A 23,360-nucleotide genomic window follows, 5' to 3' on the forward strand; every position below is an offset into this window, starting at 1 on the left:
AAATTAATTGTCTTCTGTGCAGAAATTACTTCCTCTCTTTTTATTTCTGGCTAAAAGGAAAGTATCCAGTTACTGAATCAACTGGACAGCTGGAATATTTGTACAAAACATGATTATTGTCGATAACTATATTGAATTTTGAATTTGGTTTTATGATGGGATGGATGCACAGTTTTAACCTTGTCAATAATGTAAATATATGATTGTGATTGTCCTTGTATTGTTTCATGTTATTTATTCTTTGTATTGCTTTGCATGTATGTACTTAACTATGTACTTTTATGATCCGTTGTGACCGAAATAAAGTTATCGACTGACTGGCTATATTTGACTGCTAAACAGGCAGTCCCAATTGGAGTTACCTTGCAGTTAAAAGGGTCTTAATTTTAATGGTGCAGCAGGTGCAGTGGCACCAGGGCCAAAAGCTCTCGGGACCCCTTTTGAACCCAGATTATTTCTAAAATGTTAAACTAAACAGGCAGTCCCAAGTGCAGTCACCTTGTAGACAACAGGGTCATCATTTGAATGGTGAAGCATGTGCAGTGACACTGGGTCCAAAAGTTCTCAGAACTCCTCTAAACACCAAACATTGCTATATTTTACTACTATATGGACAGTCACAATTGCAGTTACTTTGCAGTTAAAAGGAGGTTGGTTTAAATGGTGCAACAGGTGCAGTGGCACCAGTCGAACAGTTTTCATAACTTCACTAAACACCAAATATTGCTATATTTTACTACTAAATAGTCACTCACAAGTACAGTTATCTTGCAGACAACAGACTCATAATTTGAATGGTGCAGCAGGTGCAGTGACACTGGGCCCAAAAGTTGTCAGAACTACTCTAAACACCAATTATTGCTATATTTTAGTACTATATGAACAATCACAATTGTAGCTACCTTGTAGTTAAAAGGGATTTGATTTAAATGGTGCAGCAGGTGCAGTGGCACCAGAACAAAAGTTGTCATAACTCCTCTAATCAACTAATATTGCTATATTCAATATTTAAACAGGAAGTCACAAGTGTAGTTATCTTGCAGGCAACAGGGTCATTATTTGAATTAGTGCAGCAGGTGCATTGGCAACGGGCCCAAAAGATGTCCTCTAAAAACATAATATTGCTATATTTTACTGACAAACAGGCAGTCACAAATGCAGTTACCTTGCAGTTAAAAGAAACTTGATTTGAATGGTGCGGCATGTGCAGTGGCAGTGGGTTGAAAAGCTCTAGGGACCCCACAAAAACCAGATTATTACAAAATGTTCCTATTAAACAAGACAGTCACAAGTGCATTCAATCCAATCCAAAATAATTTATTAGGATATCACTGTATCCGTAAAAGTAGAGAGCATACAAGGTTAAAATCATGATAAGCGGTTAAATAACATAATCAAAATTCATAATCTATGGAACAAATGACAAAGCAAGTGCACAATAAAAACAGTTACAGGGACATGATAAAAGTTCATAATATTAAAACCAGGGTGCAAATAGACTTCATGGGTTGCACATTGATTTGCGAGCCCTTGTAGCTAAGCGTAGGAAAGTACCAACACGCATGATCAATTCCACATTTTCCAAATCAAGTATAATGCTCACTGCATCCACCAATAGAATTGGAGAAAGATTTAAAAAAATGGGATTAGCAGCCATTTTGAACAAGTGCATTCATCTTGCAGGTAAAAGGGTCATGATTGGAATGGTGTAGCAGGTGAAGCAGCAGCAGAACCAAAAGCACCCCACTAAACACTTAATATCGCTATATTTTACTACTAAACAGTCAGTCACAAGTGAAGTTACCTTGCAGAGAACAGGGTCATGATTTGAATGGGACAGCAGGTGCAGTGCCACCTGGCACAAAAGTTCTCAGCACTCCTCTAATCACCTAATATTGCTATATTTTACTACTCTATAGACAGACTCAATTGCAGTTATCTTTTATTTAAAAGGGGCTTGATTTGAATGGTGCAGCAGGTGCAGTGGCATGGGGCCAAAAGCTCTAGCTACCCCACTAAACACAGAATAGTACTATATTTTACTACTAAACAGGCAGTCACAAGTGCAGTTAACTAGCAGGCACTAGGGCCATGATTTCAATAGTGCTGCAGGTGCATTGTCACCTGGGCCAAAAGTTGTCAGAACTCTTCTAAACACCAAATAGTGCTAATTTAACTAATAAATAAGCAGTCAGAAGTGCAGTTACCTTGCAGGCACTAGGTTCATGATTTCAGTGGTGCAGCAGGCGCAGTGACGTAGGGGTCGAAAGCTCTAGGAACCCCTCTAAACACCAAATATTGCAAAATGTTACTACTAAACAGGCAGTCACAAGTGAAGTTATCTTACAGGCACTAGAGGCATGATTTGAATGGTGCGGCAGGTTCAGTGGCACCAAGCCCAAAAGTTGTCAGAACTCCTCTAAACATCAAATATGGCTATATTTTACTATTAAACAGGCAGGCACAAATGCAGTTATCTTGCAGGCACCATGGGCATGATTTGAATGGTGCAGGAGGTGTAAGAACTCCCCATAGCACATGATATTGCTATAACACCAATTAATTCTATTATTTCCCTCTTTCATTTCATTTTTCAAAATGTTGCTATTACTTATATGCACCATACAACTAGTAGCAGCACAATATATTGCCTTTTTGTACATAAACAAGTCATAACACTTTAACAGACTTGCTGTGACTTATATTGTACAACGATTCAGCAAGCTACAACTTACAACAAAAAACAGCTTATTATTAATCACATAGGCGAAACCTAATGCATTTACCTATGCCTATTTGAACGTATGATGTTTTTCTGCTTGTTGGAGAGAATGTAATTCAATTGCACGTTTAAGCTGTAAAATGCTTTGAGGCTTGTTTCAGAAATAATGCCCTTTTTCTGCTCGTTTGAGATGTACAGCTGTTTGCTGCCAAAATAGAAGACACAGCCTTTCTATGCCTTGATTTACAAGTTCTGTGATTCAGTGTCTGTGACCTACTTTTTTGAAATGTATGGAATATTCTGCTTCTTTGAGATGGATAGTGCTTGGCTACATGTTATAAATGCAGGGCACCCTCTGGCTTGTTTTAGATGTACCATGCGTTGCAGTTTGTTTGAAATGTACAGAGCTTCACTGCTTGTGTGAAGGGATTCAGTGCTTTGCTGTCTTAACTTTACAGAGCGTCACTGTCTGTAGTGACTATACAATCATTTTCTGCTTGTTTCAGATGCACAACATTTTGTTGCTTGTTTGAGATGTGCAGTGCTCCACTGTGTGTTTTAAATGTGCAGAACATTTCAGCTTTTTTTAGGTGAACAACATGTGGAGCAGTGTAATTGTGGCTCCACCCTTTCATGTTTAGTTAGGCCACATATATGTGTACGTATGGACTTATGTACTTGTGTGATGTAGCATTATTAATGTAATGTAGTGCACTTGAACAGTTATAGAAAGTGCGCCTACTGTGTAACCTCAACATCCATGTGAGTGTGTTTATTAACGTTTTCTTTACAGTAACATTTCTTACTTATATCTGCATTTTTGCGGTTCAAATAAAATTGCATTTCTTATATGTTGACGTATTTCTTTAAAGTAATACCATCATTTATTTTTATAACTGAAAATGTATCCTTTTAGATAGTGCTTTACACCTTTATTGTAATTGTATATATATCTGTAATCATGCATTTAAATGTGTATTGCAAATCTTGCCTCACTGAGGTTATCCAAAGGCCTTATGATTTGGGGTTTCGCAATGTTAAACTTGTAACGTGAATGCTTGCTTTGGATGCAATGTTTTTCTCTCCTCTGCAGGTGCAGTTGCATTAGCTCATGGTTAAAGAAAGGCACATTGTGTATAAAAGATAGTGAGGCTCAAAAGGAGTATCTCTAAATAAGATTTAAGGAAAGAAGGGAGGACCACTGTTCGTGCGGAATAAGGAGACAGGAGGAATCCAAGAAGGTTCTAATGTGTGGACCAAAGGGAAGAAATATTGAGTGTAGGTCCCAGTTTTTTTTAGTGTTTGAAGATGGGAAATAGTCGGACATGTGTCATGGGATTCTCGAAGGTTCTTTTGGTGGGTATGATTGGGCATTGAACTTTAGCTATGTCATGTCAAATATTCTTGTAGAGCGCACTTATCACCGGGAGGTCTCAAGGCGCTTGCAGCAAAAAAAAAGCAACAACAGACAGCAAACTCAAAACCTGCCAAAATGTTTACTTAGGAAAAGCCATGTTTTAAGGTTTTTATGAAAGCATTTATGATCCACTATGGATTGGAGATGTGATGGCAATTTATTCCATTAGCGGTACAAAAGGGGGTGGTGATGGACGGAGCATCTGAATCAATCAAACACTCACACCCAGTCAAAAGATCTGGGTTTAATCCATCACCGTTCTTTAGCCCACTCTGCCACCCCAGTTCAGACATGGCTATATGCAAATCAGTCTGACCCTGTGCCTCATGGGAACAGTCCAGCCCGAACTGCCAAGCCATGTCTTCCCTGGACCGGAAACAAGCTTCCGAGGACCGGTTTCTGGCATTCCAGCCGTCTTCAGCCCGGCTTGCTTGAATCAAGTGGCAAAGTGAGCAAGGGACTCACGTCTGAGCATACCCTGCCACACTTATGGCGGCCAAAAGCGGTACAAAAGGGGGTGGTGATGGACGGAGCATCTGAATCAATCAAACACTCACACCCAGTCAAAAGATCTGGGTTTAATCCATCACCGTTCTTTAGCCCACTCTGTCACCCCAGTTCAGACATGGCTATATGCAAATCAGTCTGACCCTGTGCCTCATGGGAACAGTCCAGCCGGAACTGCCAAGCCATGTCTTCCCTGGACCGGAAACAAGCTTCCGAGGACCGGTTTCTGGCATTCCAGCCGTCTTCAGCCCGGCTTGCTTGAATCCAGTGGCAAAGTGAGCAAGGGACTCACGTCTGAGCATACCCTGCCACACTTATGGCGGCCAAAAGCGGTACAAAAGGGGGTGGTGATGGACGGAGCATCTGAATCAATCAAACACTCACACCCAGTCAAAAGATCTGGGTTTAATCCATCACCGTTCTTTAGCCCACTCTGCCACCCCAGTTCAGACATGGCTATATGCAAATCAGTCTGACCCTGTGCCTTATGGGAACAGTCCAGCCCGAACTGCCAAGCCATGTCTTCCCTGGACCGGAAACAAGCTTCCGAGGACCGATTTCTGGCATTCCAGCCGTCTTCAGTCCGGCTTGCTTGAATCCAGTGGCAAAGTGAGCAAGGGACTCAAGTCTGAGCACACCCTGCCACACTTATGGCGGCCAAAAGCGGTACAAAAGGGGGGGGGTGATGGACGGAGCATCTGAATCAATCAAACACTCACACCCAGTCAAAAGATCTGGGTTTAATCCATCACCGTTCTTTAGCCCACCCAGTTCAGACATGGCTATATGCAAATCAGTCTGACCCTGTGCCTCATGGGAACAGTCCAGCCCGAACTTTTATTCCATAGCATGGGGGCAAGGTAAGAAAAAGAGCGACCACTATTACAGGACATACGAACGCGCGGCTGAGCAAGATATGATTTAGACAAAAGTTGATTCCCTGAGCAATACCACAATGTATAAATCTCTACATTATAAAGTCACGTTTCCAATCATAAGTCCATGAAAAAATTTGATAATATCCAGTGTAAATCCACAGTCTTTATTCTTGTTTTCTTTGGTTTCTCTTGAAGGACTTGATACACACAAATCCTGATTTCAGATGATACAGCCAACACGTGTTTCGTCTATGGTACAATTTCTAAAAGACTTCCTCAGGGCTTGAGCAACATATTCCTTATAAGCACTTCTTCATCCATAAATATTATCATAAAACCATAATCCACGTCACGACTCCTCAGCAGTACGTGCTGGGAGACTTTGTTCCGCGATTATAGGAGATACTAGACAGAAGAAGACTATTTGTGATTTGATCGGCTGAAATACAAATATAAAACATATTATGTTTGGATTATAGTTTTATGCGGTAAACGAGGGTGGTGGCAGCTCCTCGCTATCCGCTTGTGTATTGGGGGCAGACTGCGATTCATTCCTTGGTTGTGATTACTCTTCTGCTTCCACTCCCTGCTTGCTAGCTGTTTTTAATATCGCTTGTACATTTTTATATTTTTAAAAACTGTGCTCTGTCTTAAATAGTTTCTTCTATTCCCTGACACTCACCTGTGCTGGAGGTGCGCTCCCCCTGCCCCGGTCCACAGCGGCTCTTTGTGCCGTTTGTGTGGAGGGCAGGGCGCCATCTTGGGTGAGTCCCGGATCCCCGCGGGACCGTAGGCAGCGTTCTAGCTGGGGGAGGGGCTTGGGCATAAATTGCACATGTCAGTCCGGACGCGCAGCAGGTGCACCGCCGGTGGGCCAAAGGCAAGCCCGTCTGCGCCCGTCCGCACCCGTCCGCACCCGTCCACGCCCCGGTAGCGACCAGCGCCAGCCACTTTGGTCGGGCAGTGCTGGATCTGACATATAGGAAGATTGTTTACATCCACGATGATCTGCTAGCACTAAAGGGTACTAGCTGTGGCAGTGGTTCACAGTGGGATGTCTACCACAGTCCCCCTAGAGCCTGCCCGCTTTGTAAATTTCACTTGCACACCAATCTGACTTACCCCTCTATCTTAGACTTTGGAGAACCTATAATTCGGGCAGCGCTCATTAACGCGAGCTCGATGGTTAAGCATGCAGCAGACATCTATGAACTACTGTCTGACTCCAAACTGGACGTTCTTTTCATCACAGAGACGTGGCTCAATGAGTCTTGTGCTCCGGTAGTGGAGTTCGCAATCCCGAGGGGTTATAAAATTGTCAGTGGGGATAGAGGCACCGGGAGAGGAGGGGGGACGGCAGTGGTGTTTGGGGATACATGGTCTTTTACCGGCACAGCCATAGGTGACTGGGAGGGGGGGAAGCCTTGGACTTCACCTTTACCCTTTACCCTCACTTCATACTGGGAGGCACTCTGGTGTATCGTCCACCAGGTCCTTCTGGAGCATTCCTTAAGGCATTTGACGATATCATTGTACCACGTGCCCTCCGGTACCCTAAGTTTCTCCTTCTGGGGGCTATAATATTCATTTGGACACCCCGGCAGCCCGGGATGCGGGGTCTCTTTTGGATTCTTTGGGCCTAGCGCAGGTGACCCAGTATGGGAAATTGCCCTCCTACTTGGGCGGCCACCTCATTGATTTGGTCTGCACCAATTTTCCCATTAAGGTAGAGGAGCCTGAGCCTGTGACCTGGTCAGACCACCACTTGATCAGATTTTCTTGGTCCTCAGGCCGGCCTGCTAGAAGCCCGGACCTGCCGCCCGATCTACACCCTGGGAAGATGAATCTTTCGGTTCTCTCGATGGCTCTACTCCAGTCCTGTCCAACCCCTGCCTCTGATTTGAAAGGGGCGGTGGATAGCTTTGATTGCTGGATCAGGCAGGGGGTCAGCGCCAGTTCCAAAGTCACTCGAGGTCGCAATCGGCGCTCTCTCCCCTCGCAGCCCTGGTTCTCAAATCAGCTCAGGGATCTGAAACTGGGGTGCAAAAAGCTGGAATATAACTGGCGTCAGAAGTATGGCCAAGAGGACACTGTGCTTGGCTCAGAGGGACTACTATTCAGCCATCAGGTTAGCTAAAAGCAACTACTTCACCGGGAGGATTGCGTTGGCTCAGAACAATAGTAAGGAAATCTTTGCTATCGTTAAGAGCTTTCTATCCCCCGGCGCAGAACAATGGGTGCTTCCTGTTTCACAACAATAGTGGGAGGAGCTGTCCACTTTTTTTGTGGACAAGATATTAAAAATTCAGGACAGTGTCGGCTCGCATCCTAGAATTCTGTAGCCCTCTTCCCCAGGGTCCCCCGCCATTTCGTGTGTGGCCACCCATCAGCTCACCTCATTTACACCTGCAGCCAAGTCAGACATTCAGGCCATTCTTAGTTCTCTTAAGTCTGGCTCACCAGCCGATCCGTGCCCGGCACGGGTTTTAGCAGGGGTAGCCAAGGAGGTCTGCACAGCAGTAGGTGGCATTGTGAATCTCTCCCTTCAGGCCGCCTCGGTTGCAGCTCAATGGAAACAGGCTAAATTGCTTCCCCTTCTTAAAAACCCTCTCTGGACCCGGCGGTCCCCGCCAATTACCGGCCAATTTCGCTACTACCAGCGTTAGCCAAGGTCTGTGAAAAAGTGGCTTTTCTGCAGCTTGAGTCTTTTGTGGAATCTTCAGGTGCTTTGCGTCCAGTCCAGTCGGGGTTCAGATCTTCCTATAGCATGGAGACTGCCCTGGTGGAGATGTCGGAGGCGATTAGGGAGTGTCTTGACGGGGGGGGGCAGGGCGGCCCTGATACTACTTGACCTTTCTGCCGCCTTCGATACGGTGCCCCACCAGCTGCTTCTGGTCCGGCTATCCAAAAGGACTTCCCCTCCCCTCAAACGCCCTATGGACTTCCCAATCCTGATCAACCTTGCTCGACAGCCGGCAGTCTTAAAAACTTCACCCCGGTCACCCTGGCCCAAACTAGAGATGCCATTCTCTCTTGCAAATCTGGCTCCCCTTCCGACCCCTGCCCCCCCAAGATTCTCCATCAAATCATTGTTGAGATAAACCCTATCGTCAATGACATCATCAACCTGTCTCTTAATTCTGGATCTGTTCCTCGCTTATGGAAAAAGGGTGTTGTCAAACCGCTTATGAAAAAAGCTAATAAATCCCCAGTGGACTTGACCAATCTTCGTCCCATCACCCTTCTCCCCGCTCTGGGAAAAATAACAGAACAGTTAGTCCATAAAGAACTTAAATCCTTTCTAGAAACGCACAACTTACTTCACCCTCAACAATCCGGGTTTCGTCCCAAACACTCAACCGAAACTGCCTTAATTGAACTGACCGACACCATCAAAACGCTGCAAGATCAAAGGAAGAAGGCCATTCTGATCCTTCTTGACATCACGGCAGCGTTCGACACCATATCCCATTCCATTCTGATTAACAGATTAATGGACATTGGAATCTCCGACTCAGCCCTATCATGGATCAGATCTTTTCTCTGCGACAGGTCCCAAATTGTTGCCCTGGGCCCCTTTCAATCTAAAGAGAAAACAGTCTCCTCCGGAGTGCCCCAAGGGTCCATCCTTAGTCCTCTTTTTTTTAAATATTTACCTCATCCCTCTCCTTACCCTGATTGAATCATTCGGCATAACTGTCACCTCGTACGCCGATGATACGCAGTTGATCATCCCCCTAGACGATAACTCCAACAATGCAGAGCTCAATCTTAAACACTGCCTAACTGCTGTATTCCAATGGATGGACTCCAACCATCTCCGTTGTAACTCAAATAAAACAGAGATCCTCCCCATCGGAAAGAACGCCTCTTTCTGTCCTGCTCTCTGGTGGCCCGATAATTCTGCTGCCCCCCCCCCCAGACCGTCTCTACCGCTAGAAACCTCGGGGTACTTTTCGACTCTGATCTTTCATTTGACCATCATGCCACAACCGTGGCCGGCCGATGCTTCGGCATAATCAAATCCCTCAGAAAGTTTTTTGACTTTCTTCCCCTAGATTCCAGAAAAACGGTTACAGTGGCCCTCATTCTTTCGCGCGTGGACTACTGCAACGGCCTCCTGGCAGGGACCAAGAAGTCCACACTCTCCAAACTCCAAAGTGTTCTACACACTGCTGCCCGTCTCGTCTTAAAATTACCTCGCAAATCCTCAATCTCTGCAGCCCTAAAGACCTTACATTGGCTTCCCCTGCACAAGAGAATACTATTTAAGATTCTCATCGTTGCCTTTCGGGCCTTCAACAAAACAGGCCCTGTTTACCTCACTAGACGCTTCCCTCACTACAACCCTAGTCGTTCCCTCCGCTCTGCCCAAGAAAATTTCATGGCCTCTACCAGGTTTAACTTGAAGTCTAAAGGAGGTAAAACCCTAAGCTCCATGGCTATCAAAGCCTGGAACAGCATGCCCAGACACCTAAGACATCAGACTCTTGAGAAACCTTTCAGAAAACTTCTCAAAACATGGATTTTCAATCTCCCTGACGAGTGGTCCAGAGCTTCCATTTAGCCTCCCCCCTACCTCCCTGTGACCTGGCCTCAAGGACTACTCAGCGCCATGATGCTCCTTCCGGAGCGAACGCCGCACTTTATAAATACCCCTCCAAATTATCCAAATTATCCAAATTATCCAAATACCAGCTAAGGGTGTTAAATACAAATTAAACAGCATAAGGCTGAGAATAGAGCCCTGTGGAACCCCAACAGTGACTGGACGACTGCATGAGACAAATGAGTCCACATGAACGGTGGTAAAGCGGTCCGTTAGATAACTCTGGAACCAGTCCAAGGCCTTCCCTCTGACACCCACCTACCACAGTCGATGTTTCAGAATACTGTGGGAGATAGTGTTGAAGGCTGCGGACAAATCAAGGAGAACCAGAATTGCTGGTTCCTCTTTGTCAAATGTGAGCCAGATGTTATCAATACTCTCAATGACTGCAGTCTCCGTACCATGGACAGCCCAGAAGCCAGATTGTGAGGGGTCCAGGAGACTGTGATTCTCTAGATAGGCAGTGAGCCGTTTGTTGACTAAGTGCTCCAATACCTTCCCAGAATAGGGTAGCAAGGAAATGGGATGATAATGGACTGGTAAGATGGGGTCGGCTAACGGTTTTTAAGAATTGGCTTAACTTGCACCTGTTTCCACCTAATCGGAACATTGGCTTGCTCTAGCGACATGTTAAAAATTTCAGTTAAGAGGTTAGCGAATAACGGCGTAATCTTAGTGCAGGAGCGGGGTAAGAATGGGTCTGCCGGAGAACTCGATTTGATCTTACTTAAGCCTTCTAGTACTTCAGCAGTAGTTATGGATTCAAATTACATTAACCGTGGGGCACCATTTATTTCCGCCAAAGGGGATACCATAGGCAAGTTCCTACATTGCTGAAGTTGGCCAGAGTCAAGATGGGGGAAAGATGAGTAGATGGATTTGATTTTATTATCAAAAGAGGAAGATACAGAATCTACCCACTCTTGAGTGGGAAAAAACAGAGACTGCTCAACCAGAGGGGATGTAAACTCTTTCAATATTTTATAGAGTTCCTTACTCAAGTGTGCAGCATTGCAGCATTGTTTATTCGCTGAGTTAAATAGGTCTTTTGTGCCAATCTAATGTTTTTTATATAATTAAGATGGGACTGTCTGTAGTTCCTGCGATCTTCATCTGTTTTAGTTTTCCTCCATTGACATTCAGCTGTTCTACTAATTTGTTTATCGATTTTTAGGGCAGTTGTAAACCACGGTGAAGCTTTGTTTTTTGCATTAACGTTGGTCATGGGGGCAGCTTTGTCCAAAGCACACACAATAAATGCTTCTAAAATAGCTATAGCCTGTTCCACCGTATCAGACTGGAATATCTGCTGCGGTTTAAAATGGGCTAAAAAAGGCGTCTGGCGTTAGTTTACACCAAGACCGAATCAGAACTCTTCTGTTCCGCCCTAGATTCCTCTGAGAGTATTTAAGCATACTAAATTTTAAAAGATAGTGGGCAGTCCATAATATAGGGAGAGGAGGTTCGATGATCAATTTGGTCGAATTGGTAAATAATAAATCTAGCGTATGACCAGCTAGATGCGTGGGGCCTATTACCCTCTTGGTCAGACCTAGTGTGTCCATTGCCCCGATTCAGTGGCTTATATCAGAATCCAACAGTTGCTCTGCATGACAGTTGAAATCTCCAAGTAAAATAAAATGATCAGTCTCTAGGACGTGCAACACTATTACTTCTAATAAGTAGTTAACAAATTTCGATTTAGGACCAGGGGGTCTGTAAACCAAAGCTCCTTTCCAAGTTTCAGAGCTAGGAATTACAATATTAAAAATCATTATCTCAGATGTAGTGTTGGAGAAAAACACCTTGATCTCGATAGGGGCCTTGGTTGCAATTGCAATACCTCCTCCTCTACCCACTTCCCTATCTAGCCTGGCTAGATGATACTGAGGAGGGGAAGGCTATAGCAACATCAGATGAGGCATGGCTATGAAGCCACGTTTCAGTAATGAAACAAACATCTGGTTTTTTGGCATCCAGAATGCTCCAAAGTTTGAGTGTATGCTTTGGTATGGACCTAACATTGAGATATAGAGCCGTTAGTGGTTTGACAATTGCTTTTATGTCATTGGCCTGTGTGTCAGTTGTGTCACGCTTAAAGGCATTGATCTTCAACTTATTCTCACTAGGGGGCTAGCCTGATTATTACCTCGGGGCTCAATCATTTGAATAGCCTTTCCATTGTATAATAGATTTAAAGGATTTAGAGATTGCAGTTCCTCACTAGAATAGTGCAGCATGATACTAGATAGGCTTACCCAGAAATGGGATGTAAAGTACGCAGGGGTCCTGGCGGCTGGCGGCGGTCAGACATGGACGGGCGCAGACAGGCTTGCCTTTGGCACGCCTTTGGTGCGCCGCCGGCGCTGTGATGGATTTTAAATAGGGGGGGCGGGGCCAACTGCTGGGATGCTGGGACGCTGACCCACCCGGAAGTATACTAACAAAGAAGATGAATGGAACTTCCACTGCTCAGTTGATCAATGATTGTCTGTGCTATAATGATCTGTAGCGTGCTGAAGAGGTATCGCTGTCTGGTCCTACAGCGTGTATTGTAACAAAGTCTATTGCAAAGCTGCCCCAACATGGGGGAAGACTCCTCCTAGCACTGCAAGAAAGACTAAACAAGTCTTGTTCACTTGAGTGAATTTAATAAAGTTTTTAGAACATGAAATGTCTTTTGGTTAATTGTCTCTGTTTCAACACATTATTTTCATGGTTGCAAAAATATCAGACATGTAATCCAATGCGCGTTCATCAAAACTTGCTAATCCCAATGCATTTCGGGCTATCCTTCAGCCCTTCGTCAGGGGGTACTCTACAAGAAGAAAAGGAAATGACTGTCAACTAGAGCCTAGTAAAGTGATCGTACTATTCGTGCTAGGTTAGCGTCATGCACAGAGGTGATTAAAAAAAAACGAAGTGTGAAAGAGCTCATGGCTATTAGAATTCATACGTGCCTTGTGAATAAGATCCGTTGAAAAATGTAAAAATGAAAGAAAGCGTGCTATGGTGCCGGTAAAAAAGCGCGTGTGATATTGATGCTAAAGAAATGTGACCCAGAGCTTGTGAAAATAAACCCGGTGATCAATTTTACGTGAGGCAGGTGAGATAGAAACCATGCTCCCTGGTGTCTAACATGCAAGGATACTAATACGACATGGACTCACTGATACGGTGCGAGTATGGGTCCAAAGACCTATAAGTACACGAAAGTGCACGCATAAGGTTAGAACTCTATAATGTTTTTTCGGTAAATATATTGCAAAGGTCCTCAGGCGAGGTACTTACTGTAATATAGTGTAAATCGGCAGAATTTTCAAAACGGTACCCCTCTGGTGACCGTGGCGTGTGAAAGCCGGTTGAAAGTGCAAGGTTATGCCGGCGTGACGGCTATTATAAACACAGATGATGGACTAAAACCACGGTAGTGGGCGCCATCTTGGAGTAGTGGATGTTAAAACCAGCGATGTTAGCTAGTGCCACAAAATGAGACAATGGTAAGTGCAGTGGGTGAGAAGAGATAAAGCCTGGAAAGAACGATCGGATGATGTGACAATAAAATTATAAAAAGGAATAAACAGCAAGGTATACTAAAACAATACATGAAGCATAAAGAGAAAAACCGGTCACATGATACTATACAAATGCTCAACAATTCATTTATAGTCATAGATAACATAAGAATTCCATCCTATCGTTCAACCCGTTTGGTTGCATCGTCGCCATGTAGCAGATCCAGGAATTCTCCCGTTTAAGCAGTGTGTTTTTGTTATGTCTAGTGGGTTTAATCTGTTCCAAAATCAGGTATTTCAGCTGGGCCCCTGTGTGATTTTTCTCGAGGAAGTGAGCAGCTACTGTGGACTTAATGTTTTTAGTCCGGATGTTGCTTTTGTGTTCAAGAATACGTACTCTGATCTTTCTCTCTGTATGGCCTATATAGCATAAGCCACACGGGCACTTGAGCATGTAGATGACGTTTGAAGAGTTACATGTGGCGTTAACTTTCAATTTCACTTTGTGGCCTTTCATTGGATGATTGGTGTAATTCCCTGGTATGACATTATTGCAGTTACTGCAATTATAACATGGCAAAAGTCCTTTGTATGGTTGAATTTCCGTCTGGTCACTAGGTCTTGTGAAAATATCTTTGAGGTTACGTCCTCTGGTATAGGCAAAGATGGGTGTTTGTGCGAAGATGTTATGAAAATATGGTTCTGTGCTCAGTAGAGGCCAATGTTTTAGAATGATTTTGCGAAACTGATTGCTGGTTACGGTGTATTTGGACACCACTACCATTCGTGTATTCTCAGCTTTGGGTTTGATGCGTAGCAAATCATTGCGATTGGCCTTCTTACAACGGGCCGCTGCCTTGTCTAGTATCTCCTGAGGGTACCCTCGTGCTTGGAATCTTTCTAGCATGTAATTTTGTTGTTTTTCACTCTCCATGGGGGAGGACATCAATGCGCAACTTGATAAACATACTCGTGAGACACAAGAGCGCAAGATCCGGAAATTCAAGAGCGACACTATTGACTATAAGCTCAGCGAGGTGTACACTCGGGCAGAAGTGTACGCCCGCCGACGCCCTAATCGATCTTACAATCCATATTCGGAAAACGAGACTTCATCATCAGAAGGAGACACTAGAACCCAGGCAAAACAGAGGACAACTTGTCCAGAACAGCAACAACAACTAGCTGGTCCATCCAACACTGCGGTTCATTTTTTGGAGCAAGGCAAAGGACAACAACCCGACCCAGGCGGGGCAAAACCCGCAGAGGTGGAAAAAACACCAGTCAAACCAGAAAAAAAGAAAGGTCTACGCAAGAAATAATGCATCAGAACAACTTAGTCATCAACATCTCATCACATCAGCTTACCCACGAGGAGACACTCACTTTGCAGAAAGGACAATCCTTTGTCCCTACTACACGTACAAATACACTGGAATTAGAAGTCAGTGCTTTCAAACTGATACGTAACATACGTTTACGTCATTATTTTCAGAACACCATGTCTACACCCACACAAGAAGAGGATATATTGAGAGGGCTTTGCCCCCATAGTACATTCCTGGCTCCACAAAGCCACAAGATTATAGACACGTTTGAAAACCTCATAAAACACGAGATATCAACTCTTCCATTCCAGTCATCCATCAAACGAGGTAATCTCTCCAAAAGAGAAAAAAACATCCTGCAAAAACTGGCCAACAACACGTCAATAGTATGCCAAACGGCCGATAAAGGGGGAGCGCTAGTTATCATGGATGCATCATACTACCATGAACAAATTGCGGAACACACAGCAGACAGAAACATCTATGCTCCACTCCAAACAGACCATACTTGTGTGTACGCAGACATTTTAAATCACATCATAAAACAACTATTTGACAACGGTACAATCAACGACAAAGCAAGACGCTACCTGGCTCCTAATAATCCCTCAGCACCAGTCATGTACATGGTGCCGAAGATACACAAGCACCCGACCAGGCCTCCATTCCGACCCATAGTGTCGACAAAAGGCAGTATACATGAGACCACCGGCAAATTCATTGATAAATATCTCCAACCTTTTGTACTTGATACAGGATCATACATCAGAGATACCACTGATTTTCTGGGAAAATTGAACACTTGCATCAACCAGTTGGAAGAACAGGAACTGCTACTTTGTACAGTAGATGTACGTTCACTGTACACATCCATACCTCATGACCTCGGCATAGAGGCCGTAGAGAAAGTTCTGTCAGGATCCTCTTTGGACACTGATCTTCAAGTGTTTCTTATGGAACTCCTTGTATTTACGCTTTACCACAGTTACTTTACAGTCAATGGAAACTGGTTTCACCAACTATGCGGTACTTCCACGGGAAATTGCGCAGCTCCATCTTATGCAAACATATTCATGAAGGTATTCGAGGAAACACACATCTTGGATAGCCACACTTGGAAGACTCATGGCAAATTATATCTCAGGTTCATTGATGATATATTCATCCTTTGGGCAGGTACCAGCATCAGCCTTTTGGATTTTTTAGAGAATTGGAACAGGATTAACAATCGCATACAATTTACATGGAACTATGACGCAAACTGCATCCACTTCCTGGATGTAGAAGTTCATTGACAAGAGGGCAAAATCTCCACTACCATTTTCCGAAAACCTACGGATCGCAATTCCATATTGCACTTCAAGAGTTTCCACCGATCAGGTCTAAAACTCAACTTGCCATACTCACAACTATTGAGAGTTAAACGCATTGTGTCCTCCCCCATGGAGAGTGAAAAAACACAAAATTACATGCTAGAAAGATTCCAAGCACGAGGGTACCCTCAGGAGATACTAGACAAGGCAGCGGCCCGTTGTAAGAAGGCCAATCGCAATGATTTGCTACGCATCAAACCCAAAGCTGAGAATACACGAATGGTAGTGGTGTCCAAATACACCGTCACCAGCAATCAGTTTCACAAAATCATTCTAAAACATTGGCCTCTACTGAGCACAGAACCAGATTTTCATAACATCTTCGCACAAACACCCATCTTTGCCTATACCAGAGGACGTAACCTCGAAGAAATTCTCACAAGACCTAGTGACCAGACGGAAATTCAACCATACAAAGGACTTTTGCCATGTTATAATTGCAGTAACTGCAATAATGTCATACCAGGGAATTACACCAATCATCCAATGAAAGGCCACAAAGTGAAATTGAAAGTTAACGCCACATGTAACTCTTCAAACGTCATCTACATGCTCAAGTGCCCGTGTGGCTCATGCTATATAGGCCATACAGAGAGAAAGATCAGAGTACGTATTCTTGAACACAAAAGCAACATCCGGACTAAAAACGTTAAGTCCACAGTAGCTGCTCACTTCCTCGAGAAAAATCACACAGTGGCCCAGCTGAAATACCTGATTTTGGAACACATTAAACCCACTAGACATAACAAAAACACACTGCTTAAACGGGAGAATTACTGGATCCGCTACATGGCGACGATGCAACCAAACGGGTTGAACGATAGGATGGAATTCCTATGTTATCTATGACTATAAATGAATTGTTGAGCATTTGTATAGTATCATGTGACCGCTTTTTGTCTTTATGCTTCATGTATTGTTTTAGTATACCTTGCTATTTATTCCTTTTTATAATTTTATTGTCACTCATCCGATCGTTCTTTCCAGGCTTTATCTCTTCTCACCCACTGCACTTACCATTGTCTCATTTTGTGGCACTAACTAACATCGCTGGTTTTAACATCCACTACTCCAAGATGGCGCCCACTACCGTGGTTTTAGTCCATCATCTGTGTTTATAATAGCCATCATGCCGGCATAACCTTGCACTTTCAACCGGCTTTCACACGCCACGGTCACCAGAGGGGTACCGTTCTGAAAAATCTGCAGAGTTACACTATATTACAGTAAGTACCTCGCCCGAGGACCTTTGCAATATATTCACCGAAAAAACAATATAGAGTTCTAACCTTATGGGTGCACTTTCGTGTACTTATAGGTCTTTGGACCCATACTCGCAACGTATCAGTGAGTCCATGTCGTATTAGTATCCTCGCATGTTAGACACCAGGGAGCATGGTTTCTATCTCACCTGCCTCACTTAAAATTGATCACCGGGTTTATTTTCACAAGCTCTGGGTCACATTTCCTTAGCATCGATATCACACGCGCTTTTTTACCGCAACCATAGCACGCTTTCTTTCATTTTTACATTTTCCAACGGATCTTATTCACAAGGCACGTATGAATTCTAATAGCCATGAGCTCTTTCACACTTCGTTTTTTTTAATCACATCTGTGCATGACGCTAACCTAGCACGAATAGTACGATCACTTTACTAGGCTCTAGTGGACAGTCATTTCCTTTTCTTCTTGTAGAGTAATCCCCTGTCGAAGGGCTGAAGGATAGCCTGAAATGCATTGGGATTGGCAAGTTTTGATGAACGCTCATTGGATTACATGTCTGATATTTTTGCAACCATGAAAATAATGTGTTGAAACAGAGACAATTAACCAAAAGGCATTTCATGTTCTAAAAACTTTATTAAATTCACTCAAGTGAACAAGACTTGTTTAGTCTTTCTTGCAGTGCTAGGAGGAGTCTTCCCCCATGTTGGGGCAGCTTTGCAATAGACCACCCGGAAGTATATCAATCACAGAGTGCGCGGCGGAAATTGCCTCAAGTCCCTCCGTACAACCGGCACAAGCCATTATGGACCGGGGACCGGCTGAAAGATAATGGGGCAGGAGCTCACAACAAAATGTGCAAAGTAGCGGTAGAATAAACAAAAGTTAAAAGTTTTTTTAAATACATGTGGCAGTCAGATTGTATTTATTACAGACCGCAAAACATAGCAAGACACCAAGCCTACGCGCTAGCAGGTATCGGGCACACAGCTGTAGTGCCGGATATTCCCTGTGCGCGTCCGCGCTGTGATGGATTTTAAATAGAGGGGGGCAGGGCCAACTGCTGGGACGCTGACCCACCGGGAAGTATGGCAATCACAGTGTGGGGCGGCAGAAATTGCTGACACCTTTCTCTGCTTCCCTGAATCAATAGGGTTTTCCTGATTTCTAGTTAGAATAGGGCTTAGTAGAAACTCTTAGACAGCCTCATTTATAGGCAAGAGGATCAAAACATTCAATCTACTCACCAGACTTTGTTCCTCATCCTTTGTATTACAGAAACTCAATTCCTCATTTGCTTCCTGATGTTGAGGATAAACTTTATACATTGTTTCTGATATCCTCTAGTGAGTCTGTATTTTATACTATATTTCTGAGACTGATTTGTATCATCTTGGCTTTAAATTTGCAATAAATCCATACTTAATCCCATCAATCGGCTCTAAGCTTTACTGTGTGGCCAAATAGGTTGCACTGTAACCATTAAATTGTAGCTGATCCTAACTCCTTTTATTTCTGTGGTACCTAGAATTTTCCATCGCGGTGGGCAGGAAAAAGAGTCTACGTACAATGTGTTCTCAGATGGTAGCAGCAGGGCTGGACTGGGAATACATACCAGCGCTGGCAATTGAGTTGAACCGTATGGTGGAGGTGGAGGAAGGGAGACAGCGGTGTGCTAGTGAGAAGTACTGCTGCTGCTTTTGTTATAGAGGACCCATATTGCAGCACTGCTACCAAGCTGGCCCCAGTAACAAACACAAGCCCCACCACTCAAAAGCTGGCCCCAACCCTTCTGGATCACTGGGAAAGCATCAGGTGTCCACCACGTTTACTCAGGCCCTGGGTAGCAGAGGGCACATTACGTCCTGAGACAGAAAGTTGGGAGGTTTACATGAGAATAGTTAACATCCCAGTTCCAGTTCCAGAACCCATGGTTTGATTTGGAGAATTGGAGGGGATCCCAGTGGTTTGTGGCAGAGTGGTAACAACGGAGGAGTGAGTATTCATAGGGTTGCACGTGTTCAGCTTATGCTTAGGTTTTTGGTGTTTTAACAGTTGTGTGATGTTGTCAGGGACCAATGTGTTCCTCAGAAGCTGTACACTCAAGAGGCCCACCTTTTGGAAGCTCCAACTTTGGCCTTTCAACCCTACAGAGAATCAGAATGGCTAGACAAGGTGGGGGGAATTTAGGGAGGGTATTGTGGGGTGGGAGATCTGGAACACATGGGTTAATATATTAGATTTGTATGAATAACTCTCCTGACACTCACAACATCCAGAACTACATGTAATCTCATTTACATAATGTGGAAGAAAAATATACCAACACAAGAGTTTGATCTATAATTTCTGATGTTTTGAGTTTTATGGTTTCTATCTGCATGTCTTATTTTCTCCTTTAACTCTATGCCTTCCTTTATGCTAATGAGAAGGCTTCAGCAGTCTCTCTATAGTGTAAACATCTCTGATGACAGAGCCAGTCTCGATACTGTTTAAAAAAATGCTCTGGTGACAAAGCAAGGCTCAATACAGTTTGAATATTACAAGGTTAATTATACTGCACGTGGGAGCGCCAGCTATCACTCAAGCGGCACGTCCAATATGACAAAAGTTTAGAAGAAACTGCTCAATGTAACTTAGGTACCTATAAAGTAGCATGGCAGCAATGCGACGGCTCCCTACATGGGTCCTGTTGCCAAGGAATGTTCACTGCTGTCGAGTACTAACCGCAAAGGATTCAGGAGACAGAAACGTCAGGAACACTGGCACTCTTGCTGTGAAGATCATGAATAATCTGAACTCGGTGGCAGGGCGTGTCCATATTTATGGATGGCCAGATGTGGCAGCCATGATGCTTTTATGCCACCCCGTGGATGCTGCAACTGAAAGAGGACCACGTTTGTTTCTATAGAGCACGAGTTACAACACTAAAGCGCATCTGTAAAGAAACCTGTGGGACTTGTGCTTTATTCTTGTGTGCACTGTTTACTCCAAGTACATGTACCTTGTACTGAGTGGTATACTATTAACTCCTACAGTACCTGAAATCACATATGCTTCAAAATGTACTGTTTCCTCACAGTACTTGTTGTTTTGTAGTAGTGATATGTTGTCCAACAATAGCATCCATACGTGGTGCACTCAGGTACAAGAGTGAATTTGATTACATGTTTCTGGGCACATATTCCTGTATGAGATGCTGATGCTATTTTTTGCATGAATCTTGAGTCAAAGTTTCTTGAGTCCATGTGGATCATGACAGATGTTTGGCGGAGGTATTTTGAATCATCTATACAACATGACCCGGTCTCTAAGGCAATTCTATATTCCTATATTCTTAGACCATGTGCAAAATCCTGTAGTTTTCTACATAACAAACACTCCTCTTTTTTATTTTTAGGAGGTAGTATGCAACATATTTTCTTGCCTTTCATAAAAAGCCCTTTTCCAAAAGACAGTCTAGAAGAAATACAAAAGGTGATTGAAGTTTATGTTCCACAAATTCCAAATACATTCAGTACCCAACACACTTATTGTGAAAAAAAGTCCAGGGACAAAATGACCCCTCACGGGTGCACCACCAACAGGGTAACTGGCAGGTACTCACCTGATAAGCCCATTTTTCTCATCATCGGCGGTCATTTTGCCCAAATGAAAAAGTGTCCAAAACAAAAGAAATGTAAGTGCAGTTAAGTGCCAGGGAATCACACTCCACGTTGTGACAAGAAGTGATTAAAATTGACAGGTACACTCTTCTCGCAACCACTTTATTATTCACTAAGTGAAACCTATCAAATTAAAAACTAGGCAGGATGCTATTCATGCATACCATTACCGAATGCCAACATGTTTCTTTGCCAAGAAAGTTTTAGGCAAATTCTTCAGGGCCAAATACTTCGCCACAGCACCAAAGTTGGACACCCCGTTCTAGTAGACTGTCAATTGCAAAAGAGATATAACAATAAACACACTGTGTCAGTAATACACTGCTCATCCCATGGATTTCTATTTTATATACTCATTATTAATCATATTTACCCTCAATCAGCCACTGTGTCTCCTACCGACTTCGAGGTTCAAATAAAAAGGAACAGGCTCCTTATGTGAGTCCTCCTATATGATTCAGCCTTCCGTCGTTATGTGAATCTAAACCCAAAGCCCCCCATCCAAGAAAGAAAGGCACACGTGGGTTTAAATTCACAACATGCTTGCCAATAAAAATTATAAGCGTTTAAAATTGTTCACCACACTCATAACGAGTACTTTTGAATGCAGTAGTCTCCTTGTGACCAAGTTTGAATTCTCAACATCTTCAATGCCTCTTTCCATTGTCACTCTCACAAGACACCAGATGTATTTTGAATTTCAAGTGAATGTGGTGTTTCATGTAAAGCAGAAGTTGTTAACGAGTTCAACGTGGCCTAAGATCTAGGGATGATATCAGAAGAACAGAAGACACTGTATTGTAATTGTCTGCTAAGTATAAGTGGGGTCTTTAGTGACACGTTGTCGACAGCCCGATTGATATATAGGGACATTATCTTTATGTGTGAGAGTGAGGTATGATTAGTGTGATGGATTTTTTACACAGAAGGAATCTGTACTGATCAGAGTGATACGCCAAAGGTCGAGATTTCATATTAATGTGTGCCAGAGTAGATATGATTGAATTCTGTTGTTTTCCTTAGTGAAGCAGATAATTGTTATTTGTCGCTATTGCATTGCATTTGTTTATATGTGTATTGTTGAAGAGAGTGTGTTTGTGAATATTGTAAAGGAGGGTGAACCACTGCATGGAGTTAGACTGATGTCACAGTGTGCCATGCTGGGACAGGTAGGTTGGTGTAGAGCTGGTTGTCTACATCACGCAGTGCCACGCTATTATACGTTGTTGATTTGGAACGGGAATACTGAGTTAATTATAGGGTCATATTTGATATAAATATTTCTAATTGTGATTATCAACATTTTGTGAGCAAAATTAAATGTTTTAAGGTCATACGAGATTTGGGGAGATGTGACTATACCCTTTAGGGAAGGAGAAGAAGCACCAGCTGAAGATACTGCAGGCTAATATTTGGTGATAAATGTAGGACTATACACTTGTATTTGGCTTAAACAATGGCACAAGATCACTGAGAAAGAAGGCGCACTGATGTTTCCTAGCTAAGGTACATTTAATGTGACCATTATTGAAAAGTAGAGGAAGAATTTATAAAACCACAGCCTAGACTCACACAGTTTGAAAAGCTCAATGCTTAGGAGTGTGCAGCTCATGCTAGAGAGACGGAAAGATATTAGGGAAGAACAATAAAGGCAGCGTGCATTAATGCTGATGCAAGGTGGGACACAGAACAGAAGAAATGGGAAGGGACATGATGGAGGGAGCTAAGTTGTATCCAGCATTGACTGATGAAGAGTTTGAAAAAGTTTAGACAAGAGAAGAAAAAGAGAGAGAGAGGAAATGAGGCAAATGCATCAGCTGACAGAGGTGAAAATGGTAACAGCGATACTAGCAATAGTCTATAAGATGTGTTGTTTTCAGAGCACCCACCCCATACAATTAGACCAAAACAAGGTTAGGTAGAAGTGCTAATATCAGTGGACATTCTGAAATTGCCACAGCACCAGTAACTGTGTTTCCCAATATATTGGGGACCACCCATCTGAATATGAATCAAACCTTAGTGGGAGAGTTTGGGGATGTGTGCCCCCTGCCTCTCCACAGTTTCGAATGTTACCACAAATTTGAATGTTCCTGATGCCCTCACTGTTCCAGTTACC

This window comes from Lissotriton helveticus, chromosome 8, assembly GCF_964261635.1.
Source record: "Lissotriton helveticus chromosome 8, aLisHel1.1, whole genome shotgun sequence".
NCBI classification, from domain to species: Eukaryota; Metazoa; Chordata; class Amphibia; order Caudata; family Salamandridae; genus Lissotriton; species Lissotriton helveticus.